At 46.6% G+C, this 13,359-nt stretch overlaps 1 protein-coding gene across 3 annotated transcripts in view; it reads right to left on the bottom strand.

Moving 5' to 3' along the window:
* ZMAT4 (zinc finger matrin-type 4) overlaps nt 1-11,892 on the bottom strand; it is a 166,566-nt gene extending 154,674 nt beyond the window's left edge. For all 3 annotated transcript variants that reach the window (XM_073325309.2, XM_073325308.2, XM_073325312.2), the window contains exon 1: nt 11,769-11,892. The gene's annotated coding sequence lies outside the window, so the exon portion shown is untranslated. The remainder of the gene's footprint in view (nt 1-11,768) is intronic.
* Between the last annotated feature and the right edge of the window lie 1,467 nt (nt 11,893-13,359).

The raw sequence follows: 13,359 nt of genomic DNA, 5'->3' as shown, positions 1-13,359 counted from the left end.
TTGACATTACTTGGTTTCCATTACAGGAAGAGAGATGTTACAAGAGCACCTGAGGTGTCTCGTATATAGGAAAATAGTTAAGTTGCCAGCAGATGCTGCTCGAGAATACATAGCATAGTTACTGCCCAGGTTTTGCGTTGTAAGACCAATAAAATTTGTCAGCATTGTGCACTGTTTGCATGCCGCTCTCGTCACAGAGCTCCCAACAGCCTTATCCATATTCTGGAGCCCCATTGCAAGTGCATGCTTTACTGGCAATGTAAGGCAGCCAATGGTACCATGCAACAGGGGTTGGAGAATGAGTGGGAGGTCCAGTGAGGCGAGTAAATCAGCCGCAAGTGGGGCCTTCAGAGGGCAGTTTCCTAGACTGTTAAAGGCTTTAAAATGTCAGCAAAGTGGTTAGAATTGCAACAAAGATACCCAAAAATTAAAAAGAAAAAAACAAAAACAAATAAACAGCCAAGAGAAACAACAGTTCCATCGTCAACGCAACTTAAAGCTCTTCAGATTTGAGCTACAGCTGCCGGCACATTTGAGAATTAGAATGATTAACTGTTATTATAATTAGCAGTATCTTGCAGCATCTCTAGTGGCCGGAAATAATGTCATAAAATTGTCTTAATTGCTTGATATTTTCCAATAGTCAGATCTACAATAACTAACTTTATGCCTTTGTAGGCCTATTTTTGAAACAGCTGCCATTTCTTCATTCTCCATGGTGAGCAGGTGAAGGGTTAGGAGAGTTCACAACCATATGTCAGTTTTAGACCAGGGGATTGTTTGGGTTAAGTGAAGTTTGTTATCCAGGACACTTCAAGTTCCCAGCTGTGTTACTTCCTCAGAAAATCCCTGAGCGAGTGGGAAATGCTTTTCAGCATCCACAACTGGATCAAAATCTTCTCCTAAGGTGTAAACTAAATGCAAGCCTGAGAAAAAATGTGTTTGGGAGAAGTTACAAGAGGAGGCTTACAGACGCCACGGACTTGGACTGGCTGAACATTGTCCATGACAATGTTTTTTGACAGAAAATTAAGTAAAACTGGACACCTTATTGAAGGCCTCTGCTCAATGTGCAGTGAGGTTATATTTACAAAAAGCAAACAAGATGTTAGGATGCGTAAGGAATAAGATGGAGGGTAAGAGAGAATCTTATAATGCCATTATATAAGTCAACTGGGCGGCCTTTCGGAAATACTGTGTGCTGTATTGTTCACCCTGCCTCAGAAAATATATTGCAGTAATGGGGAGCAGGGGGGCCAGTGGAAGGCAGCAAGAATTATTAGGACATGGACAAACTCACATGGAGAGATTGAAAAGACTGGGATTGTTTACCTCAGAAATTTGATAAATAAGTGGAGACATGAATGATAAAAGAATGAATGGGATAGAAAAGGGAGATTGGGGGCTTCTTTTCTCCGTGTCTCATAACACAAGAAGAAGGGGCAATTCAGTAAAATTATCAGTTTTGAATTTGTTGCCTCTTAAAAGAAAATTCTTTTTTACCCAAAGTGTAATTAAATGTTGGAACTCGCTGCCACATGATGTTTGTTGAGGCCAAGAGCCAGCCAGATTTAAAGAGGGACTGAATATTTATATGGGAAACACAAATATGCAGAGTTAGAAGAGTTGATGCTAACATAAAATTTACAAAGGAGATAAAACCAGGTATTTCAGACTCAAGCTAGACTAACCATTGGGGATAAGACTTTGATGCAGAGCCGGTTAATGCATGTCTGCGCACTGCCATCTTCCTCTGACATTGCTGGGGCTGGTCAGAGAGGACACTGGAATAGATGAATGGATCTGGGTTTTGACACTATATGGCAATTCCCATAGTCCACAACTCGACAGTGGAGCTCTTTCCACCATAAAATATTTCAAAGTACACACACACACCCCCAGAGAGTTCCTCCTATTTTAGAGGATCCTCTGACATTCTGTCTCCCTTTTGTTTTCACACAGCTCAGAGATACGCAGAACCCCTTAGAGCAGCCGGTCCTCAGAAAAGATTGCAAGGTAACATTAAACCCGATGCTGCCTGTGCCCGCTACAATCTCCCTCCCCTCAGTTCTTCTTCACAGCATCACACAGCCCAGGCTGGCTGGTCGGGCTGTGCCAGGCTGAACATACTGCTCATCATACCAAGCTCCTTCCAAAAATCCTGTCAGTTGGTGTTTTGTTTACTAGTGCGCAGTCTGTTCACATGTGCTTGGTGTATTTCAAATGATGGAGGGTTTGAAGCAGCCTATACAGCAGGATTTTAATTGGTTGATTAATTTACTGCTTTAAAAGTGGTGGGTGTTAGTTTCCGTTCTATTTCTGGGGTTTCTGACAAGCTGCTCTGGGTGTAGAATATGCACTATTCAGAGCTTTTCCATTTCCTTTCATTTTAACATTGCAGAGCTGGGAGCCAGGAGACAATTGCTGGTTTTTGGATCTGTTGTTGCATTTTTCAGGGTGTTTTTAAACATCCCTGTGTTGGCCTTTCCCATCAACTCCAAAGCGTCCAGTGTTCTTTGGGGCCAAATCAGACTTTTGCAATACCTGGGAGCAGCAGCTTCTGCCAGTTGCTGCCAGCAGAGCTCCCAATTCACTAGGAATTTGCAGCCCTGAACCCATAGCTGCCCTTCAATAACAGAAAGGCCTGTAAAAGCAAACATCAGAGAGAGGGGAGATGACACCTCCACAGCTTCAAGTGAAGCTACTGATATAAACCAGAATGGCTCATTCACTCTCCTCTGCATCCAGGAATCATTCCACCAATAAATGCTTATTGGCAAAGAGCAGGGCCTGGCTTAACCACATTTAATGCCCCATTTCCCTATTAAGAAGTCAGACTAATCTATCTTTGTTTTGGAAAAAAAAATTTTTTTAAAACAACCTAATATTTCTCTCTCTGCGCTTTAAGGGTCTTTAAAATCCTTTTTGAAGCCTCTTGTGTGAATTTCCAGACCTGCTCTCCATCAGTTTACGGGTGAAATGGATTAAAACAAGTCCTTTGAAGTGTCAGCATTTGCGAACTGTTTGGAGACTGGCTCAGCTCTGCACTTTGTCAAGTACTGGAGGGAGGATAAATGCCATTTCCCTCTTGATTTCCCGGTCATCTATTCTTCTCCCTGCAGACGTAAAAGCCATAATAAAAGCTGGAGTCATAGAGTACATCCCCTGGTTTGAAATACAGGCCTCTCTCAACTTCCACATGACATGACTGCCTTATATCTTTGCTGGGAGGGCTGCCTCAGGGCTTCCATGTATCCTGTAGATGTATACATACCCTGCAGCCATCATATCCTGTACATGGATCCTGCACCATTTTATCACTTTAGTAGAAAGGCCTGGCTTGCCAGCTCCTTTAAAATTAGCACAAGGGCTATGCTGGGCAAAGGATGCACTAACAGAAGAGCTGGGGCTCCTGGATTGGATCATGTGCCTTTGCTTATGCCACAAAGCTCAAGGTTATCAGGCAGCATCCTCATAATATAAGGTATATCCTCAGCCCACATGGAGTACCAGTGATGTCTCATCTTTTTGAGGGAGCTATCAAGCATATGGAAAAAAGAGTGATCCAGCGGATACAGTGTACTTGGACTTTGGGAAATCCTTTGACAGGGTCCCTCACCAAAGGCTCTTAAGCAAAGCAAGCCATCATAGGATAAGAGGGAAGGTCTTCTCATGGATCAGGAATTGGTTAAAAGATGGTGTCACTTAATCATGAAAATGAAGGACCAATGACATTGAATAGGACCAAGCACAGAATGACAATAGGCTTCCCACACTCAGTTTTGCCCACTCACTTGAGTCTGGACATGCAGTATTTCTGGATCTCTTGAGCAGGACAGTCAGCTCCTTAGAGTGCAGGGATTATCTTTACGTTGTGTGCTTAGACAGTGCCTGACACAATGGGGCTGCTACAATAAAATCATAACATGTGCAACATTTTTAAAAGTGCCAGGCTCCTAAATGACTTCAGTGCTTTTGAAAATGTTCCCCAATGTTTAGCTGCGTGGCAGGCTTAGTGATATGTAACCACTAGGAACCAGCCTTCGAGCAACAGACATGGAAGGTAAATTGTGGGATTTGCACCCAGGTCTCGCAAACAGTTTGGACAGTTCTGAAACCCCCCGTGACACTCTATACCTCGGGGGAGCATCCTGTAAACCCAATATTCCTCATCTATATATAATTGTGATACTGCATCTAAAGCATGCCATGTGAGGTACCAGGGGAGAGGTTATGCCTCTGTTCCATATGAATGGGTGTATCATTAGTGCACAGGAAGTTATGAGAATTGTGTTGTATGATGGTCACTAAAATATGCTGTGAGTTGGGGAATCTCCCAGATATGAGATCCCCAGAGACAAGGACAAGGGAGGTGACCAGCCCCAGGCAGGTGTCAAACCACCATCAACAGCCGTTGTCCAGCCAGGGAGCTAGGATGCAAGGACTCACTTGCACAAGGTCACAATTCCCCAGGGAATTGCTCAACCTTGCCTGAGGACTCAGCAATGCCCACCAGACATGTCTGGATTGTGTTCTCCAAGCACAGGGTACTAAGGGTATAAAACAGAACACAGGGGCCCCATGCTTGGCCTTTCTCTTCCCTCCACCTGTGCAGCAAGCAATAAGGGTGCTAAGAAGACTGGTGATTTCATCAGAGGAGAGTGGCCCAGGTTTAAGGGAGAACCCTGTATCTTAAGGACTGTAAGATCCAATGCGGTGAGAACATTCCTTGATCTAAATACTGTCTAGTGTGATAAGGGTTACAGTTTAGACTGCAAACTTATATTTTATTTTGGTAACCACTCTGACTTTGCCTGTCACTTATAATCACTTATACAGTAAAACAAGTATCTTTACCAGTGAGTTTGCCTGAAGTGTCTGGTAAATCTGCTGAGGTTTACAAAGGTCAGTGTAGATCCACTTTCCATTGATGCAGTGGTAAACCAATTAATAAACTTGCATTGCTCAAGAAAGGGTCTTGAGCAGTGCAAGACAGTATATATATACAAAGCTGGGAGCTGGGGGGGATTTGGCTGGTGCCTTTCTCTGAGATTCATGAGTAGCTCTGGGAGCTCCACATGAGGTTGTACTGAGTGGCAACAGCACCTGAGGTTTTGCCGATTGCCACTAGTAAAAAAACCCAGATAGGGCGAGAGAAAACCCAGAATAGGGAGTAAAGAGGGCACAGTGGTCCCACAGTCCCAGGTTGCACCCAGGGGTCCTGTGACACACCCCTCATTAAGGTCTGACATACAGGAGTGCTGGCCAGGAGTCGATGGCTGGATCCTGAGCTGGTAGGAAACCAATTGCATTTCAATGGAGCTAGGCTGATTTACAGCAGGAAAGGATCTGGCTTTGACACTTTGTGTTTCCTGGCTCCAGTCATATGATGTGGCTTAAGGCAAAGGTGGCTGTACTAAGACAGCAATCAGCACCTGTCGTCTCTCGTGGCTGCTGTTACCGAGCTCTCTGTGCCACTCAGTCCCTAGATCTTTGTACCACGCTGTTAGTTCTGTACTTAGCTCCCTGGGCCCTCTGTGTCACGCAGCCACCGCTGGAAATACAGACTTTCTACGGCACTGATCCTGCAGCGCACTGTGGGAGCAGCCCCTGAGCCCCTGCAAAGGTCAGGGCGAAATGCTGGCACTGGCTACCGCGTAGGGGGAGCGCTGCACCACACACACGAATTTGCAGGCACTCCACATGGAGAGCACAAGAGCCAGACCAGGCTGAGCCTGCTTCTTCTCCTGCCCGCACATTAAGCATCTTCAAGATGTTAATATTACACAACAGGAAAGTGTTAATATCAAGAATATTCATTTCCAACCATCTCTAGTTAATGAAACAAAACAAACTATCTGGAAAAATGAGAACATTACAGTAACAACAACAAATTAAACACCAATACAATTAGGGAGAGATTAGGCATCGCTCCTCTGGGAGCATTTCAGAGCCCAAGGTCTTTCTCAAAATTTGATCATTCCCAGCAACTTTATTTCCTTCTAATTAATAAATGGGTAAGTAAACGGCGTGGTTTCTAGAAGGGAGATGGCTCCCCCGGTCCTCTCTGAACAAGAGCTTTCCATCTGTGTTCAATAACACAGAAGGGCAGAGCTGGTGGCAGGTAGAAGCGCGCACACCTTCAGCTCAGAGAGAAATCCCACTGTCAGCAGAATGAACGGCAAAGGCTGCGAAAACAGAAGTTCCTGCATGAGTGTCTGTTACAAGGTGACTGAAGGGGGAAGGCGTCTCGTGCTAACATGCAAGAACTTAACAAAGAGAAGGTCAAGGGGTGATGTGATCACAGTCTAAGTCCCTAAGTGGGGAACAAATATTCAACAACGGGCTCTTCAGAGACTGGTGTGACACGATCCAAGGGCTGGAAGCTGAAGCTATACAAGTTCAGCGTAAGTTTTTAACAGGGAGAGTAATTAACCGTGGGAACAATTTACCAAGGGCAGCAGTGGATTCTTCATCACTGGACATTTTTAACTTAAGACTGGCAGTTTTTCTGACCAATCTGCTCTAGCAATTGTTGTGGGGAAGCTCAGTGGCCCATGCGGACAGACCGGGTGCAATGTCTGCTCTTTCTAACCCGCCTTTCCTTGAGCAGGTGAAATACTTTGATCAGAGACTGGCTGTCCCGGACCAGCAGCTACGTACAAGTGAGGAGACAGCGGCTTCAGTGGCCAAGTTAATTAAGCAAGGCTCATTTGGGGCTAACCCCACTGGCCAGGGCTTGACAATCCACCCAGGGAAGCTCTACCTGGGAGAAGAGGGAGCAGGAGACCCTGAATTCAGTGAGGCTTGACTGGCCTGACAAGCTAGACAAGTGTTGCCAAAAAGGCAGAGTCTGTCGGTGGGTCAGAGCTGCCCCGACAGTGGGGACCCACCATGAGCTGGAGGAGTGACCCCTGTGACTGTTTGTCATTACTGACCATTGTGCATCCAGAAGCAGGTTCCCACATAGCATGATGCTGTTTCTGCTCACCTCCCCTCTTAGGGCCCTTGCAGTATTCGTGTTCACCAGCACTACCCGGAAGGCAGAGTGCTGACATCACCAGCTGGGCCTGAGGCTGCCTGGCCTCCACTCCTGAGTGACCACATGCAAGACACACATTGATTATGGAGTCAGAGTCCTGGGTTCAACATTACCCTTGGAAAACCAGCTCTACTCCAGTCTTAAAAATGCTGAAACAAACTTGCTCCTACCAAGTGGCACAGACTAGAAGCAACAAGTCCCCTTCCAGGTGGATGCAGTCTGAACTCATGTTACGGCTCAGGAAAGTAACGACAGTGTGGTACCCAGCTGTGTGCTCTGAAGATGTCCCTTCACCACCGCTTGTGACAGCCAGGCAATGCTCAATGCTTTGGTACAATCACACGTCGTAACCTCAGGAAACTCACTTCCCTCTTATTTGCTTCTATACATATGCTTAAAGTTAAGCACCTCCTGAACTGCTCTCCTGGTTTGTGACCATTATGCAGAAACCCGTTATAGAAAGACATCTAAGCAGGGGAAGGGTTGGCAGGTCCAGTAGGTCTTTGGGAACAAGTGCTTGCTCCCATTTTATACCAGTATCCCTAGTACTCAACCAGTGCTAGACAGGTGCAGGATGTTTCCAGGTGTATTCAGCTCCCAGAGGTACATTTCAGGAGCGCTGCCTGACACAGCTGCCCTTGGTCACTGGAGCTGTCTCCATGTTGAGAATAACTGCAGACAAAAATCACTTTGTGCGATCGATGATGAGAACGAGTCCTCTCCTGATCTCAGGGTCGTTTCTCTGACATGTGACTTGCATGGCCAGTGCATTTTGTTACTGCACGATGCCTGGAAATCCCTGGATCAAGGCCTCCTAAAGTCCTCTCTCTCCACAAACTAGCCGCATCCCTCCATTACAGCAGCATGAAGCCCTTTGAATAGGGAGAATCTGGTTTAGAGCCTCCAAAAGCCATCTGAATCCTACTGAGTTTCCTGGGGAACCAAGGAGATGCCCTGAAAAGCCCTCAAGAAAACTTAAATGAAGGGGACAAAGATACTAAGTTACATGGAGCCAAAGCATCTCCTGAGCTGCAACCACGCTCTGCCCAAAAGTCCTGGCATAAGGCTGGGTCCTCTTCAACTTCCCTTAGTCGATGATAAAGGATAAAAAGGAATAAAATAAATACTCAGGTGAGAGAAAAAGATTCTCTACCCCGGGTGAGAAAACGTCAGCCTTCTGTTTGTTAGGCTGCGGCCCTACCTTTCAGTAATCTGCATGCCTGTTAATCAATGTGCACAGCCATTGCACCTGTCAGCAAAGGGGGTCTTCACACTTTGCAAATGTTAATTAAGCCTCCATCCCCTACCCCCTCCCCCGCCCCCGGTTAGATAGCACCATGTGTAGAACTCAACCCATTACACAGAAGGGGAAATTGAGACACTGCAAGGTTAGGACCAAAAAGTCTTCAAACTTGGCTACTTCTAGTCAGGCCTTTAAATCCTTAATTAGGCACACAGTAAGTGGGCTGATTTGCACAGGTGCTGAGCACTCATGACACAGCTGGATCTCAGGCCTCACTTTTATTTAGACGAGCCTGCAATGGGGTTTCCACTCATCACCAGGGCACCTCCTTGGGTCTAGGTTTGGGAAAGTAGCTCTCACGACACCAGGTGCCCCCTTCTGCTGTCTGCTCCCTCTGTGACCATCTCTCTTCTGGAAACTTGGCTTTATAGTGCTGGCCCAGCCCCTCCCCAACTGGGCTTCACTCTCAGTTAACCCTGGCCTTCCTCTCAGGTGACTCAAGATGCCCACTTGGCCTCGTTAATCCTGTCAGGGCTCTGTGGGGTGCACATCCCATCCCAGAGTTTAACTATCAGAGTTTTGGTACCAAATGTTGGACACCTAAGTGTGACAGTCTGGGACATGGTGGCCACAGGCAAAAATAGAACCCAGGAGTCCCAATACCCTAACCCCTGGACCATACACACTGTCCTCAGAAGAACTCCTGGACAGTTTAAATTAAATACCCTGCCTTCCTGGAGTCCTCCTGACCCTGAAAGTATTTCATAATGGAAACAAAACCCAATTAGAAATTAATGGACTACAAAAGCTCCAGTTTGCTTGTTACACTAGGACAAACCTTTAAAAAAATTATGTTTATTATCTACATTTGACCATTGTACTTTGGTTGGGGGGTTTGGGGGGGTAAATTTAAATCAACCAGAGTCCTGCAGGAAGGGATGACAAGTTCACAGCGGGTTCACAGAGAGATTGGTAGTGGGTACAGAGGAATGAGGGGCCATTAATCTTTCCAGGTGAATCTCTGGGGACAGCAGGCAGGATGGAAGGCATTTAGCATAACACAGTGCTGTAAAACCATCCTGAGAGAACACTGGTGGTGGTGATGGTAGGATGCTAAGTTAGCAGGGTCCATCTGGCTGGGCCAATTCCGTTACTAGCTGGAAGCAGCAAATTACACCTGATCCCAGTAAGTATTAACAACACTCCTGTTTGTAGACAACTCAGCTCCCTTTTCAGGTGGGCTAATCAACAGAGCACAATCAGCTACAAATAAACAGGATCAGGAGAAATTATCAGGACTAGTTCTCTTCTCCCATGGGGCAGACAAGTGCTGGGGGGGGGGGAGCACGCTGCGTTCAGTACACTCATGAGACCGTACCCGCAATACGGTGTCATATCCGGCCACTGTGTTGTTCCGGAGTCCAGGGAAGGCCAGAAATGACCAAGGGGTGGGACGGTTTGAGTTGAGGAAATATTAGACATAATATATCTATAGCTAAGCCAAGTGACCGCTGAGTTGGAGGAAGGTGTGTGCAGTGGTGCGGTGCAAATATCTGAGCAGGAGGGATTGAAAGGCGACTAGGACTGATCACATGAGACTAAGAGGAGGGAAATACAAGTCTGATTACCAGGACCAGCTCCCTGATGGTGAAAGAGCTCAGACCGCAGGGATGTCTCCCAAGGGAAGCGGTGGAAGCCCTGCTGCCCAGGACACCGAACACAGACCTGGAGAGAGCCCTAGAACATGCACTGCAGGGACTGCTGCAGGGGATAGCTTTCCAGCTCAGCTTTCTATGACCCTGCCCTGCTATTTACTATTTTTAAACAATGATTTATTGTTTTTACTATTTCCAATAAAATGAGGGAGAGATCCATTTTTCACTTTCAGAGGCTCCTCATTTCCCCCTCCCCCATCCCCTTGCTCTAGAGAATGAGTCATTGTCTGCGAACCTTTTTCAAAACAGCTCTTCTAAAATTCTGTATCAAATCACAAGCATCTCTAGTCCACGAGCCAGCACAGGGAGCAGAAGCCCTCGGATGCTGTTGATCTGCTGCATGAAAACAAAGAGCCGTAAAGCAGGAATCCTTCTGCTTGGCACAAATCTTTTGCCCCACTGTACCTTGTCTAGCAACTCATTTAGTGCCCATCAGGTGGGGACACAGGGGGCCTGTGAGCTCACTGTGTGCTTTGAAGCCCGGTCTGTGTCTGGAATTGTGTTTCAGGGCTGGCTGTTTTGTTTTGCGGACAGATAACACGTGTTCATGGGAGAGTCAGCTGCACAGTCACACACGGAAAGGGCAAACAGCAGATTTTTATCTGCCACAGCACAGCTTTACGAAACACTCTCCTACCGGACACCACGCGCACGGTCACTCCAGCATCGGAGAAGGGGGCAACGGCCTGTGAGTAAGGGTGAGAACACATTTACACGCAGGGGCTGACTGGCCATGGGTCAGGCCGGGTATTTTCATTCCGTGGAGACAGATCAACAATTCCAGTGGCTCATCGGAATCAATTATTTTGCTCAGCCTGAACCAATGATATCCCAGCTTGTACTACCCAAGGAGCTGGCTTTTGTTTCATACTCTCACATACAGATTAATACAATGAAAGGCGTGTGGTCAGCCCCAATGAACCATTCATTCAGCTAGCATGACAACCTGTCAAGACCTGGAGTTGCTTTCACAACACTGGTCTTTGCAACCAGAGCTGCTGTGATGAGTTTGGTGAGAGCTACCTCATAGAAAGGTGACTCCAATCTATACAGGAACAACAGGATTTCCAGAAATCTGCCTTCACTTTATCGCACCAGCTCCAGGTTGGAAAGTTTTCCAGACTTGCCTGCGGTGGGGAGAACTAAGTTATTTTTCTACAGGTACCAGCATTGGCTCTCAAGACTCACGGCCCTCCGAACGTAACTTCCCGTGGTGTTTGGGTCAACCTAGAGGCGTTAATCTGGTGAAAGCCTCTGCAGCCGGTAGGCTGGTCTGACTCTGAGGCCTTTGAAGACTTTGGCCCCCGATTAACCAACAAAATGAGATGCTTAACAACAATACCGGAGGAAGTATTTTAAAGGCTGACATGGAGAAGTGAGGTGGGTAATACTGATAATGTATTCTGGTCCCCTGCCATCCCCTCCTGCTGGTGTGATGGCGTATGTATTACCTACACACACCTGGCACAGAATCCTCAGCAGTCCAACGGCTGGTTCAAGAATCCTTGCCCCATTTTTATATATACACACACACCCTGCAGCTCTCCATGCAATGGATACTGTGGCACTGGTACACACAAGGTCCCTGAAATAACAGCAACATAAACAAACCTGATTCCTGAGCTGAGAAGTTTATGAAACCATCTTCCTCCCTTCACACAAACAAACATTCTGCTATTTAATAGCTCTGATTTCCCTATAAACTTTTCTAACGACAAGCTAGACAGATTCAAACAACAAGCAAAACAAGGAGGGATGCGGGCAGTACCTTTCTGTTGCTGGCTGGGCTGGCGCTAGAGGATAACAGAGCTGTCCCAGTGATGCTGCTGAGACAGAAGCACTCTGGAGTTACGATTACAGCTTTCCCCGCTCCGCGACCAGATCTCTCAGCAGCCCAGACCCACTGTGCTGGAAATGCACTTAGTAATTATCTGCAAGAGACCAGGCTCCGCCCCCAACAGCTCTGATTGGTCCTCTGGCCCTGTGCAAGTCTGCATTGGTTTCAGTCAGTCAATCTACTATTTTCCAGAGCCTCAAAACAACTGAATTCTGTGTCCCATGGATAAGGGGTATTGGGGTGAGCGTGACGGGGCAGGGTGGGGGGTGTGAACAGACTGACTCGCACAGAGCAGAGACTAAGTCAAAAACACCTTGAAATTATATTTCTTATGGTGTTAGTAAAAGGATGTATGAGTCTGATTTAAAGGATACAGACTGGGATGGGTATCATAGAATCATAGACGTGTAGGACTGGAAGGGACCTGGAGAAGTCATCTAGTCCCATCCCCTGCACTCATAGCAGGACTAAGTATTATCTAGACCATCCCTAACCTGCTCTTAACCACCCTGACAGTTTAGGGTGGTTATCAAAGGCTCGGAAAGGAGGAGCAGAGTTACTTTCAGCTGCAGACATTACAGAGGACGCACTTATTCTGATAGATGGAGTTTACTGTAAAAAGCATGTCTTATATCCTAGCAGCGCCCAGCTGCCAGCAAGGTCAAGACCCTGTTGTGCTAAGCACATACAGTAAGTGACGGTCCCCACCCCAGAGAGCCTCCAGTCTAACAGACGCAAACCATTTGGCCGGACTGGCAGTGGGGAGAGATGGGATAACAAAAGTAATAGGATGTGCACCATGCTTTGCCAGGTGGGAGCAGCAATCACAATTCATTACATGGCTAATCATCATCAGCTGGCTGCTTACCATATGCATCATGGTTGCAGTGAGATTTGAGGAGTTGCGTGGAAAATAGGGTGGTGGCTTTATGGATTATACACACAGAAAATTAGTTACAGGCTGTGTTATTATAATAGATTCATAAATACTTAGGTCAGAAGGGACCATTATGATCATCTAGTCCAACCTCCTGCACAACGCAGTCCACAGAATCTCACCCACCCACTCCTGCGAAAAACCTCTCACCTATGTCTGAGCTATTGAAGTCCTCAAATCGTGGTTTAAAGACTTCAAGGAGCAGAGAATCCTCTAGCAAGTGACCCGTGCCCCATGCTACAGAGGAAGGCGAAAAACCTCCAGGGCCTCTTCCAATCTGCCCTGGAGGAAAATTCCTTCCCGACCCCAAATATGGTGATCAGCTAAACCCTGAGCATATGGGCAAGATTCACCAGCCAGATACTACAGAAAATTCTTTCCTGGGTAACTCAGATCCCACCCCATCTAACATCCCATCACAGGCCATTGGGCCTATTTACCATGAATATTTAAAGATCAGTTAATTACCAAAATCATGTTATCCCATCATACCATCTCCTCCATAAACTTATCGAGTTTAATCTTAAAGCCAGATAGGTCTTTTGCTCCCACTACTTCCCTTGGAAGGCTATTCCAGAACTTCAC

This window comes from Lepidochelys kempii, chromosome 26 (genome assembly GCF_965140285.1).
Source record: "Lepidochelys kempii isolate rLepKem1 chromosome 26, rLepKem1.hap1, whole genome shotgun sequence".
NCBI classification, from domain to species: Eukaryota; Metazoa; Chordata; order Testudines; family Cheloniidae; genus Lepidochelys; species Lepidochelys kempii.
Note: the sequence above shows the minus strand (reverse complement) of the source record. Positions and strands in the feature narration are given on the sequence as shown.